This window comes from Tupaia chinensis, unplaced genomic scaffold, assembly GCF_000334495.1.
Source record: "Tupaia chinensis unplaced genomic scaffold, TupChi_1.0 Scaffold000037_20, whole genome shotgun sequence".
Taxonomy (NCBI): Eukaryota; Metazoa; Chordata; class Mammalia; order Scandentia; family Tupaiidae; genus Tupaia; species Tupaia belangeri.
Genome location: NW_006159479.1, coordinates 1,773,436 through 1,787,200, shown reverse-complemented (window position 1 = coordinate 1,787,200; position 13,765 = coordinate 1,773,436).

Sequence of the window (13,765 nt, the reverse complement as noted above, 5' to 3'; positions counted from 1 at the left end):
GCCTGGCTAGTTCGTTTGTTGGATGCTGAATTATTAGTAGAAAATCTTCATTCCCTTAAAAATCTAGTTCACTGTAGCCATGTGGAACCTTGTCTTCTGCCTGGATGGGAGGAGCAGAGTGAAAATTAACAAGAAAGAAGGCGGAGCTAAGAGCCAGAGAAAAACTGGGACTTGTTGTTTTTTTTTTTTAAAAAAAAAGGGTAAAAAGGAAATATTACCAAAAAAATTTAGAAAAGGGAAGACAGAAGCAGGGAGAGACAGGAACTGAGAGATAGAGAGAGAAGGCTGGGGGTGCAGAGTGGGGCTCCCTACCGCTAGCTTGTTTGTTGGAGGCTGAATTATTAGTAGAAAATCTTCATTCCCTTAAAAATCTAGTTCACTGTAGCCATGTGGAACCTTGTCTTCTAGGCAGCACAATTGTGACCAGCACAATTGATTCACTTATAAGTTCTAGTATGACCCGGAAATAGAGATGGGACCGGCACAGCCTCAGAGGGTTACTCATGCCTCAGTACAGGTTGGCAGCAGACAAATAGCCCTCATATAACAGATACAGGACAGAGTGTACAGGCTGGATGAGGCCCTGCACATGTGATTGAGGTATTGTGGGCTTAGATGCAGCCAGACGGGGCCATGGAAGCCAGCACTGGTGGTGAAGAAGAGCCAAATGCTCCATGAGAATCCTGACCCCTAGCCTGATCCCCAGGCTGCTTTGGACTTCAATAGAATCACAAATTGCCTAGGTTTCAGTTTATGTCTTACTAGCCAAAGAATTTAAACTAAGGTGGGTAACCAATAACATAAAAAGTTTTAAGCTGTCTTAGTGGCTAGATGATAAAGTGCTGCTCGAGCAAGGCTGGATCCATGTGGAAGATTTCAGGTTCAGTTCCCTAATCAACCTATACACACTAGCATGCCACCCAGGAGCCTGGTTGGCTAAAAAAGGCTGGTGAGTGTTGGGGGGGCAGCAAGTGTGGCATGAGACCCTGTTGAGGCTCTTTCTCACTCTCATGAAATAAGCAATTGTAATATATATGTGTACATATATTGTACATATACATGTATATATATACACACACATATATGTATATAAGGTTTGATTTTTGCACAGTTGAGTTTGCATTCAAGTTTGTGTTGTACTCGTGTGTGCTATATATTTATTTATTTAAAACTTTCTTTTTTAATTGCCAGAGAGCACGTGCACTTTTCAGAGAGAGTCAGAGAGTGCACCCCTTTCCCCAAGAGGATGTGGTCACACCACAATCTTTTTTCTTTCATTTATCTGTACTGTCAGGATTTGGGGCATGCAGATACATGCTTCTAGCATATTTTTCAGGCCACTGGGGCCAGGTTCAAGCTGTAGTCATGTGAGATCCAACTCCCAATACACAACATCTACCTACTGTGCTACAGGGCTAGCTCAGTACTATCTATTTTGAATGACTTACATATTTAATCCCATGTCAGTTACATCAATGATTTTCTACATTATTATTTTATTAATGCTACTGAGAGGTTCCAGACCAGGTGGACTCAACAAACAATTGGCAAATCAATTGCAGAACGCTATGTGAACCAGGCCTATTCAGTGGTGCCACCTTTTATAATGGCACACTGAAATTTGTTGTTTTGTATGCTTGTTTAACTCTTCACCTGTGCATCTGTTAGACTGTGAACTCTTTATTCAACATTGTTTCCTTAGCTGAAATAATGTGACCCAGAAGAGGAGCTTAATAAACATTTGCTGAGTGAATTGAATAATATTCCTAATAGTAGAGGGCAGTAATTCATTCTTATGATTCGTGCTTGTCCCAGATTATAGCAGATTTAAGGGCACAAAATTAGGGATACTTGTTGAGTAAATTAACAAATAGACTTTTAAAAGTGAGATAAAATATGTGACATCAAAGGGATGTCCTCAGCATTTTATAAAGGAAAAGGAATCTGTATCTCTACCCATTTTTTCTAGTTACATATCTAAAGATCTGAGCAGGAAATCTCCCTTAATCTTTTCATATCTTTTCCTGTCCAGAAAGTAAACAATTGCTATTGAACTCAAGACTTAACAAAATAAAAAATGCTTTTTACATACTACAAAGAAGAAACTAACATTTACTCTTTTTCCATTTTCCATCCCTACTTCAAAAAATGTTTCTGATTCTTTTTTAAGATGTAAGAACTTGCAAAGAGAAACCACTTCTGTGAGTGTTGTTCAGTGATTGAAGCTTTAATGTGAGAAACAAGGCCCCAGTGTCTGGAACCCTTGTTATATTAGCATGTTCCAGAAGAAGATTAGATTTCTCTCAAGATTGACTTTGGCTGAGTTTCCTCCCTTAGGTCCTACTCCCCCCAGTGTCTGAGCTTCCTGTCTTGGACTCCAGGCAGGGATTCTTACAGCTGAACCCTACTTTCCTGGAGTATGAATCCCAGTACTCTTTTCCACATCAACTGCTTCCTTTGGGTTGAAACTAAGTTCTAGAGCATATTCCTGCCCGTTTGTCTCAGAACAACCAGTTCCAGCCCATGTTACCCCATGTTTAGATCTTAAATCCTCTAAATCCTGATCATGTAGCAAGTATGTTTCAAAACCTGCCATGGATTTCCATTTTCATCTGTAGAGTTTTCCTTCTGCTTATCTGTAGCATGTTTTGCTCAATGTGTTAACTACTTTTTTTTTTTTTTGGAAAGGTTTTTGCTATAGGGCACGTGCGCTTGTCAGATAGACAGAGAGAGACAGAGAGACAGAAAGCGAGAAATCACCCCCCAGGGGGGATGGCTATGGCACAATCCCTTCTCCTCCGTTCTCCTTTTGGGATCTTTTTTATTATTATATTTATTTGTTTATTTATTTTTGCTATAGGGCGCATGCATTCGCCAGACAGAGAGAAACAGAGAGATGGAAAGCGAGAAATCACCCCCCCAGGGGGGAATGGACACGCCACAATCCCTTCTCCTTCATTCTTCTCTCAGGACCTTGGGCACACACGCACATGCGTCCGGGACATGAACTGCGGTCAACTACATGGGAATCCAGTGACATAGCCATTACGCTAACTGCTGGTCCCCTCTGTGTTAACTACTTTTAGCAATCCCAAATTCGTAATGGATTAACATAAAAAAATTTATCTCTTGTTCACAATGCAGTTCAATGCAGGGCAAAAGGAAAGTTAGAGCCAAGCCTCGAAGGTGTGCTGGTAAAGACACTGCTGCTCTCTAGGCTGAGGCAATGTGGGAAGCCCAGGTTTGATTCCTGGTCCACTGTGATGCTGAGCATGGTGGTATGCACCTGTGGTCCCTGCTACTGAAGAGGCTGAGGCAGGAAGACTGTGACAGAGCAAGTTTCTGTCTTTAAAAAAAGAATGAGAGAGAAGTTGGGAATCCACTCCACATGGTCTCTCAGAGGTATGTTTTCTTTCTACCAGATGCCTCTCTGCCTTTGTCTAGGTCTTCATAAACCTCACCACTCACCAGAAGAGGATGAAAGAGCAAGAGATTGCATGAAAGAGGTTCTCATGAGCAATCCTAGAAGAAGTATCCCTCACTTCTTCTCCCATATTGGCCAGAATTTAGTCATACGACTGAGTAGGAGTGGGAGTCATTGACTACTTCCAGTTAGAATATGTAATCTGGTAGTATGAAGAGAAAAAACAGAACACAGGTACTGTTGAATAGTAGTAAACTGAGTCACAATTGTATAACTTTCACTACTAATAGGACATGTATTTTAGTTTTAAAACTTTTAGGTCAAAAGTGTTCATTGATGGAAAAGGAAATGATACCTTAACTACAATATATCTGGCCTAAATTATTTATAGTCTTTTTTTTTTTAAGTTCAAATATAGAAAAAAATGAGTGAATAAATATCACTAATAATCATACTAATTTTCTTGAATTTCCAATTCATGTACCTAATCTCAATTTCCTACCTTGTTTTAAAAATAATCTCCATGTAAGTTAACATTTTAGATTGCCAATAAAAAATATTTAAATACTATTTGTGGTTTGTTAATGAATTTACAATATGTGTAGCATACATATATTATTGAAATATTCAATGATATGTGGTAAATTCTAATATTTTAACAGTGAAGTACAGTTTAAATTGAGAAATAGTGAACAAAAACAGGATCAGTTTCATACTCCTAGTATGGCATATAATGTCCTTCCCAATCTAACCTCAACCTACCTCTTATCATCGCTACTATTCTCTTCCAAGGAATAGAACTGGCTGGGCTGAGGAGAGCAAGTTGAACTTAGTGGTGAGAAAAGAGGTAAGATACAGAATTGCAAATGGGGACTCCATATTTAAAAAAGTCCTTCCTATTTTCAGAAAAACTTAAACTCTTATGACAAGACCCTGGAGGTGTGACACATTTCTTGAACCAATATCTATAGACCTGTGCTGGCGGGGCATCACTGAGGATCTGGGATACAGCAGTGAATAGGAAAGGTAAGTGGAGCGGGGGTGGGCAGCAGGTGATGTGGTGGTTAAGGCACTGGATCCCACATGGTCAACACCCTGGTTTGAGTACTGAATCTGGTAGCCTGAAAAACATGCTGGATGCATGTGCCTGTGCAAGATCCTAAAAAGAGAATGGAGAAGAATGGATTACAGCATGGTCATGCCCCAGGGGGTGATTTCTCACTTTCTCCCTTTCTGTCTCTCGGGAGCTCGCATGAGCTGTACACAAAAAAAATCTAAAACAAAACAAAACAAAAACAAAAGAAAAAAAGAAAGGTAAGTGAAAGTATATAAACAAAAAGCAATGAAACAAATCAGTCAAATAGATCATTTCAAGTACCTCCAAATACTTGAAGTACTTGGAAACTAAATAATGTAAAAAGAGTAAGTAGGGAGGAAAGGGCTAGCTTAGATTGATTGGTTAAGGAAGGCCTAGACTCCCAAGGATATACTGGGAGTTATTGGACAACTTATGAACAATAGAAGTTATTGGACACCTTCTAAACAATAGAAGTTATTCAACAACTTATAAACAATAGAATGACACAAGAAGAGTTGTGCAAATACCATTTATGAATTTTAGTTCAATTTAATTGGCTAAATTCCCCTCTTGGAAGAGGAAGCAGAGTGGGTAGATGAAATAGACCAAGGAAAAGAAGACAATCAATGAAGACTGCTGTCTCTTTTCCGATTAGTCTTCCTTCCCTTCCTTTTGCCTGTGTGGAGAAGAACGAAAGTGGCAGGGACAATCTTGGAAATAGCTAAAGGGAATTTGCATTGGAGATTCACTTTGTTTGGGTTTAGTGAGGTAGGCATGTTTCTGTATAGTTACTCAGTTGACAAGATTTTCTATGTAGAAATAGCTTCCAGGGTGGAACTTTGAACAGAAGCAATGGGTAGATTCTTGAGTTATTTCATAATTCAACTGATGAGGAGGAATAAATCACATAAATGTATGGGAAAGATGTTTCTGCTTATTTAACATGAAGTGTTGACACAGATGAAGAAAATTCCTGTTCATCAGTCGAATAGGATATATGATACAATGGTTAACGAGTGTTATCAATTTAAAGAATATTTAGTATGAGTCACTACACAAGAAAATTTGAAATGTCGTTAAACTATTTGGTTCACATGCTAGAGAGGCTTCTCCAAATTTGACACAGTCCTAAAAAGGATGTAAAACATTGCCAGTAAGAAGTCACGAAACAGTCATTTCTAGATTGTGTGATGTCTTGGTATTCATCGGATCTTTACAACTGTCATTTGTTATGGTTTCTTTTCTCATTTTTTTCTTTTTTTTTGGAGATGTTTTTGCTATAGGGTGCTTGCACTCTCCAGAAAGACAGAGAGAGAGAAAGCGAGAAATCACCCCCCAAGGGGGATGGCCACGCCGCAATCCCTTCTCCTCCATTCTCCTCTTGGGATCTTGGGCACGCACGCACATGTGCCCGGCGTGAGTTTAAGCCACCAGGTCCGGGACTTGAACCGTGGTCGACTACATGGGAGTCCAGCGACATAGCCATTACACTCACTGCTGGTCCCTCTTTTTTCATTTCTAATAAATATTTATAATCTTACCAATATTCACATTTGTCTTAATTTTTTTTTTTTTCTTAAAGAGAATCTTCCAATTGGTGTGATTGTTTTTAGGTTCCATGAAACTTGGCTCCAATTCTGTAAGCTGGTTCCACATAGAGGTAAAGAGAGATTTGGATGTTTCCCGAGTGATGTTCTTCTTGATGTTCCCAGGTGAAGGGAGATTCTGGATCTTTCTGGCATAGTTGAGAGCAGGTATATGTAGTCCCTGGTGCATACCTGGGCATCCTGCACTACCCTGCTCCAACTACACCCCTTGAGGTAGCTTTTATCACCCACCTGCAGCTCTTGACACTCAAGTCTCACAGCTGAACCTCCTGTGATCACCTCCTGGGATGGGTTGGGGCAGGGTTGGTGAGGAGCAATAGGCAGGTGCTGAGCATGTGAGAGAGGAGAGCAGATGCTCCCTGCCTGGCCCTGAAATCTGTTCAGAGATGAACCCGGGCAGGCTCAAGGGCACTTCTACACAGCAGTGATTTCTCCTGAATCCACATGGCATTCATAGGTTGGCTAAGTATGATTCGTGGGACCATGGATCTAGTACATGGATGGTGAATTTTAGCAGAGAGACCCCAGAGCCAAAGTTTCCTTGACTTTTCTTTGTGTCCTCACTGCTCTCCCTTCTCCTGCTCACTCTTCCGCTCAAAAGCCACTGTCCAATGTCACCTATTCAGCTGGATTCAGGATGGGAGAAGGGAGCTGGGTCTCCTTTTCTACCACCTTTCTTGCTTTCCTTAGGCACAGCCCAAGCATTTTCTCAGATTGGTCAGTAATATACTAAGAAAAAAAATCACTTTTAAGTTGAGGAGGAAATACTTATTTCTACTGAGGACAGAGGCTCAGTCTTAGTTGTTCCTTCTGGACTGGAGCAGAACCTAGATATAGCATCCATGGCAAATTGCCCCAGGAAGTCTATCTGACTTCTTTTGCGCCATCTATAAAATGGTGTTGATGATAGTATATACTTGGGGTCCAACAGTCAGGGCAGCACCCTTTTCCTGCCCTAGCCAGCAAGGCTCTAGCCCCCACCTAGCCTAAACATTGCAGCTGGACATCTGCACTCTCTACCATTCCAAGTTTTTCCCAAGTGTGCTTCCTCTGCACTGCTATGTGAGAGAGATCAAGGGCTTCTCAGCTGCCTCTGAAGAAGAACAACCATCAGACTCCATGGTGATGCCTCAAGGGTATCAAGGAAAAGCAACAGATCCTATGGGCCTAAGAGGACAACTCCAATCCACACTATGTCATGAAAATAACATGAAAGAATCTGAAAGAAGAAAAATAAACTTTTCTCCCACAGGACTCCTACTCTTTCCTCCTCTAATCTTGTCCTTTTTTTTCTTTTCTTTTCTTTTTTTTTTAACAAAAGCAATATTAATGGTCATGGATATACAAGTAGTTACATGAATATTTAACCCCAAGAAACACAGACTTGTAGAAATAAATACTTGCTATTTAGTTTTGTGCTATTTCAACTTATCTGATCAGCACGTCAATGAACACTATGAAGAAATCTATATAGGCAACACATTTTGAAACGTTAGACACAGGAAGAAATGAATTTATCTGAGTTATAATTTCCTTAGCTGAAATATAAAGTATTATTTCCAAATGATTTCCACAACCCTTTTTAGAGCTCACATTCCATGATTCCATAATAATTATTTGTGCTGTTAACATTTTCTGTTATTGTTCTAGTTTAAAAGTGTCTTGAATTGGGACCAGCAGTTGGTGTAATGGCTTTGTCGCTGGACTCCCATGTAGTCGACTGAGGTTCAAATCCCAGACCTGGTAGCTTAAACTCATACCAGGCATGTGTGCATGCATGTCCAAGATCCCAAGAGGAAAACAGAGGAGAAGGGATTGCGGCATGACCATCTCCCCACGGGGGATGATTTCTCACTCTTTCTCTCTCTGTCTTTCTGGTGAGTGCACACGCCCTATAGCATAAACCTCCCCCCCCCCCCCCAAAAACAAACCCCCCCCCCCCCCCGCAAAAAAAGGTGCCTTGAATCAAATTAACAGATTCTGATTAAGTGCTCTCAGTGTATGTAACTCAGAAATGTACTTTTCTGTAGGAAACAATTGTGTTCTTAAAAATGTGCATTAAAGGGAACCAGCAGTTAGCGTAATGGCTATGTTGCTGGACTCCCACGTAGTCGACCGCGGTTCGTGTCCTGGACCCGGTGGCTTAAAACTCATGCTGGGCGCGTGTTCGTGCGTGCCCAAGATCCCGAGAGGAGAATGGAGGAGAAGGGATTGCGGCGTGACCATCCCCCCTGGGGGGTGATTTCTCGCTTTCTGTCTCTCTGTCTCTCTCTGTCTGGCGAGCGCACGCGCCCTACAGTGAAAATCTCTCCAAAAAAAAAAAGTGCATTAAATACATATATATTTTAGAAATGAATCAATATCTATTTTGTATATACTGTGGAGTTTTCTGCTTTTGAGAATTGTGTAGTGAAGCTTTCTGCAGAGTTTATACATCTAGTATATCAAGTTCAATTTTCTTAAAGAGAAAAGTACATTAAAACTGGATGATGTGGGAACCAGCAGTTAGCGTAATGGCTATGTCGCTGGACTCCCACGTAGTCGGACCCGGTGGCTTAAAACTCACGTCGGGCACGTGTGCATGCGTGCCCTAGATCCCAAGAAAAGAATGGAGGAGAAGGGATTGCAGCGTGACCATCCCCTCTGGGGGGTGATTTCTCGCTTTCTGTCTCTCTGTCTCTCTCTGTCTGTCTGGCGAGCGCATGCGCCCTGTAGTGAAAATCTCCCCCCCCCAAAAAAAAAACAAAAGACCGGCTGATGTCACTGACTGTAAGAAACTCATGATTTCTGTTCCCTGAAAATGGCACTGAGGCACTGAGAAATTAAATGGGGCAACTGAAAAACAAGGGCAGTCACAGAACCAAGACAAGAATTCTGGAAACTTAGGGACAATCTCTAACCCCTAGAATACACATGTCCTTCCTTAGTTCCAACCTGAGAATTAACGTGTTAACATGCACATGTGATGTGCATACACGAACACACCAAACTCTGAGAAACCAAGAACTCTTTAGGCAACATTTTATGAGAAACACAGACAACCTTCTGGATGCCATTAACATGTTGTGATAAGGTTCTGTCTGACAATACAATGACATTCCAGATATATGTTTTCTAAGATTAAAACCATTTATTTACAGACATACAGAGGGAACATTAACTTCATTTGACTACAGACTTCTTAGTAGCTATTCTCTTTTGATATAATCCAGGCCCCCACCACCTTCTGGGTTTATGGTTGAAAATAAGGTAGCATTGGTGGTGTTGCTGCCTCCCCAGTCCCAGTGGGTATTATGGGAGGTGTCCATGAGGACAGGAGAACTTTGCTTCCTCATGCTCTTCGCTATGCTTCCATCCTCAGTGAGGAGTCTAACAAACGAACTGGAGAAAGTCACACCCCTAACACTATTAATACGAAATCTTACCATTATTATGAAGTCCTAACCCAACATCTTTTTCCTATGTAAGTTTTCCATATCTGAACAGCCTGAGGTAGGACCCTTGATGCTATTTTCCTTTCAAGAAATAGTTCTTCCCTTATAACATTTTTACCTTTTGGTTACTTGAAAAGTGATATAATTTCACTCTGCTTTTCACTCCAGGAAACGGAAAATAGCATGGTCATTTTGTAGTCTCTCTGTGGCGTTGGTGTTGAATAGGTAGAAAGTGAGCTGATGGAACCTAAACCTTTAAAGTATACTTGACAACGAGATTCTTTTATTTATTTTTATTTATTTTTTCAGAGAGGTTTTTACTATAGGGCGCATGTGCTCGCCAGAAAGACAGAGAGAGACAGAGAGACAGAAAGCGAGAAATCCCCCCCCAGGGGGGATGGTCACGCCGCAATCCCTTCTCCTCCATTCTCCTCTTGGGATCTTGGGCACGCACACAGCGCCTGGTGTGAATTTAAGCCACTGGGTCCAGGACTCAAACCACGGTCGACTACATGGCAGTCCAGTGACATAGCCATTACGCTAACTGCTGGTCCCAGACAATCAATGAGATTCTTTTATTAATTATGCAGGGCTTGCTTTTCTTGCCTTTGTTTTTTTTTTTTTTTTTTTTTCTGGCTATGGTATTAGTTTTCAAACACATACACAGAAAGAGGGACTGAGGGTATGTATGGGGAGATGTTATGGCCCAGCCTGAAATTGGTACACATATTTACAACACCATTGCAAGAAGGGGTCAAGGAATGTGGTCTAGACGTGCATCCTGAGAGATGTGGAGACTGGTTTCCTTTGCATCTAGTCAGACTCTGCCCCAGGAAAAGTGTGGGAGTGAGGCCAGACAACTTAATATGAGAATACTCACTGCTGGTGACAGTGTGTGGCACAGGTTAAGTGAAACAGCTTCTGCCCTCCAGGAAGTCATGGTATAGAGGCATAGACTGCTGTCTCCTCCTCTGCACATGTCACGGTGTAATGGGAATTCTCATGACAAGAGGGTGCAGAGCAAGAGAGATCACATTAGAGTGCGTATGTAAAGGGTGACTATGGACCATTATTATGAAGTCTTAACCCAACATTTTTTTCCCATATAAGTTTTCCATATCTAAACACCCTGAGGGAAGGTGAGGGAAGATGTGAGGCGTGGGTACAAGCAGAGGGAAGGAAGCCAGTAAGCTGATGGTCCAACGTGAATAGAAGGTAAGACCACAGAGCTTGCTGGGGAGATGAGGGCGGGAATGGACTATGAGAAAAGATGGTGGACAGTCTTGGGTGCTGGTATACAGGGAACAGTCATTGCTGAAGGTTTGGGGACAGAGGAATGACATGATTGGATCCATGTCATAGGCAGCAGGTTCTGGTGTCCAAGTGAGAGATGAAGGAGAAGTGAGAGGAATAAAGGAGGAGCAGAGAACTAGGTAAGGAACTGCTCCAACTGCCTGGGCAAGAGATGTCAGTAAGGGTGGTGAGGAAGAGGGTGCTGAAGAGGGTGCTGAGTGGCTCAAGAGACTTCTGCAGGAGTTTGATGGCAGCTCAGATGTGGCTGTGAGGGGCTTGGCCCTTTGTTCCCTGCCTCTTTGCTGCCCTCTTCACCACCACCCACCTCACACTAAAACTATTTTACTCCAAGCTTCATGGAACATGAAACCCTCAAATTCTCATTTTAATGTTAGTTACTACTACATTTAATGCAGATGATGTTATTCCTTCTTCCCTAATTTAACAGTGGGGAGTCTCTCCTGATTGGAGAAGTGAAGACAATGCTAATAAGGTTTTTGATCTTGAAAATGCCAAGCCTGCTGCAGGAATGTGACGGAGCTGAGAATTCCATTCAAAGGCATCTCTGAACCTGCCAAGTAGGTACCAAGAGCAAAGTTCACCCTCCCGAATTGAAAAAAATTATGGACAAGAAGTTATCATTAAAATTAAATGGTGGAAGACATGTCTAAGGAGTATTGCGGGGATGTGATCCATTTATGAATCTTGTGATAGATGAATTGTGAAGATGGCAACTAGTGGGCAACAGAACACTACTGGATTGGTGGTAATACAAGGAAGTAGTATCATGTTAGAAGCCTTGGAGCGAGTATAAATAATGGCTGTTCAACAGAAAAACCCATGTCTCCTCATCGATAGGCCTGTTTTACTATGATGTAAAAACCAGGTCCTGTACATTTTCATAATAAACATTTTGTTAAGTAAAAAAAAAAATAGGTTTTTGATCTTTAATTTAGATACATTTCTAGAAGATTTTCTTCTTTTTTTTTCTTCCTTTGTTTCTTTTCTTTCTTTCTTTCTTTATTTTTTTCTACAGAGCCTATGCACTTGCCAGGGTTCAGAGCGAAGGAGAGAGAGAAAGAGGAAAAGTAAGAAATCATCCCCCAGGGTTGATGGCGACACTACAATCCCTTCTAGTCCATTCTCCTCTTGGGCTTTTGCGCATGCACACACATGTGCCCTGCATGTTTATCAAACTGCTGAGTCTGGACTCAAACCTCATAGTCGTCTGTGTGGGATCTAGCCACCTTAGCCACCATGCAATCTGACGGGCCTCTCGCACATTACTAAGTAGACCTGACTTAACATAGAATTATTTTAATAGCATTTACTAAGCAATTTTCAGGCACTGTTTTAAGGACTTTCCATATATTAATTAGCCCATTTAATCATCACAAAAACCCAACATGGTAGGTACAATCAGAAAAATGCTTCAAAATTTAGGATGAAGGTGAAAAGGTGAGAGATATGTCCTGTTAGTGTCATAAAGGGTCAAAGATCGTCTGAGGATTTTCTTGAGAAATATCTTTAGTTTCCCTTATTGATTAATCTCAAAGTTCTCAGGCTTAGGGAAGTCACTTGTTTATTTGAAGACTTTAGTCCGGTAGATCTACAAATAATTTTTCATCAGTAAAACAGATAATTCCAATAATTCATGGCTTGTTGGACATTACCCAAATTATATCGAATTCAGCAATTTTATCTTAATACTCTTTGTTCAATCGTCTATTAGTACCCTAGCTTCTCAAGTGCTCTCTGAATAGGCCTTAATAACTTATTGTTTTTCTCACTAATAAGTACAAGAAGAATAATTTTATGTATTTTGGAAATTATTATCTGTATCTTTATGGACGAAGTACAGAGAAATTATGGGACTTGCAGTCAGAGATTTAAGTGGTAGAGTTGTGATTTGAACTCAAGAAGTCTGGCTCTAGGAAAGTCTCTGTAGTTAATAACCATGTATTTATTGAATAACTTTCTCTACTCTTGACTTTCTGGATTTCTCCTCCTACTGAATTCTAAGGTTATTAATTTCAGTTAACAATTACTTACTGAGCTACTACTATCTGGCAGTTTCTGGAGTATTCTACATGGTAAATTTTATTAAAGTTGCATAGTACAGGCTTAAAAATAAGCTTTTGTCCATGTGTCCAGGAACTTAAAACATTCAGACAACATATCTTCAGGGCAGTCTTATTTGCCACACCTTATTCTTGGAGTCTTATGGTCATCTATGCATATAGGAAATCAAACGTATTTGCCACGGACAGAGAGAGAGGCCAGAAGAGGTCAGAATCAGGCTCTTTAATGATGGAGCTAGGGCCAGTGTAAATCCCAGGAGCTAGGTTTCTTTCCCAACCTTTAGCCCATGGAAATCTTATTTGTAAAGCTGAATGAGCAAAATGATAGTAATGAAGGTTCCCATGTGCCAAATCTTCATCAACCATATTGGTTCAAAATGACAGCCACTTTCAGTATTCCCACCTAATTCTCTTTAAATTTTTTTTTTTTTTATTACCAAAGAGCGCCCGTGCTTGCTGAAGAAATAGGGAGAGAGAAAGAGGGAGAAAGCGCTTCCCAGTGGAGTGTGATCATAATGTCTTTTCCATGTCTCCTTCTTGTTGAGATTCTGAGCACTCATATACATGTGCTTGGTGGAAGCTACCAAGTCTGGGATTCAAACTGCACAGTGTGCCATGAGGGATCCAACTTTCTTAACTACCAGGACATAAAACCATAATTCTTATCTTAATGCTGGTTCTTTAATGCTAAAATCTGTCCAAGCAATTATAAATGATCATTTCATTCTATGTCAGCTGCCAATATGTTTCATTGTTTTAACTGTGTCTCTGTGGCCATATCTATACCACTTCTCTGTTTCCTGAGAACCTTTGGTGATAAGTGCTTTGCTCTTGAAGAATATGGATTT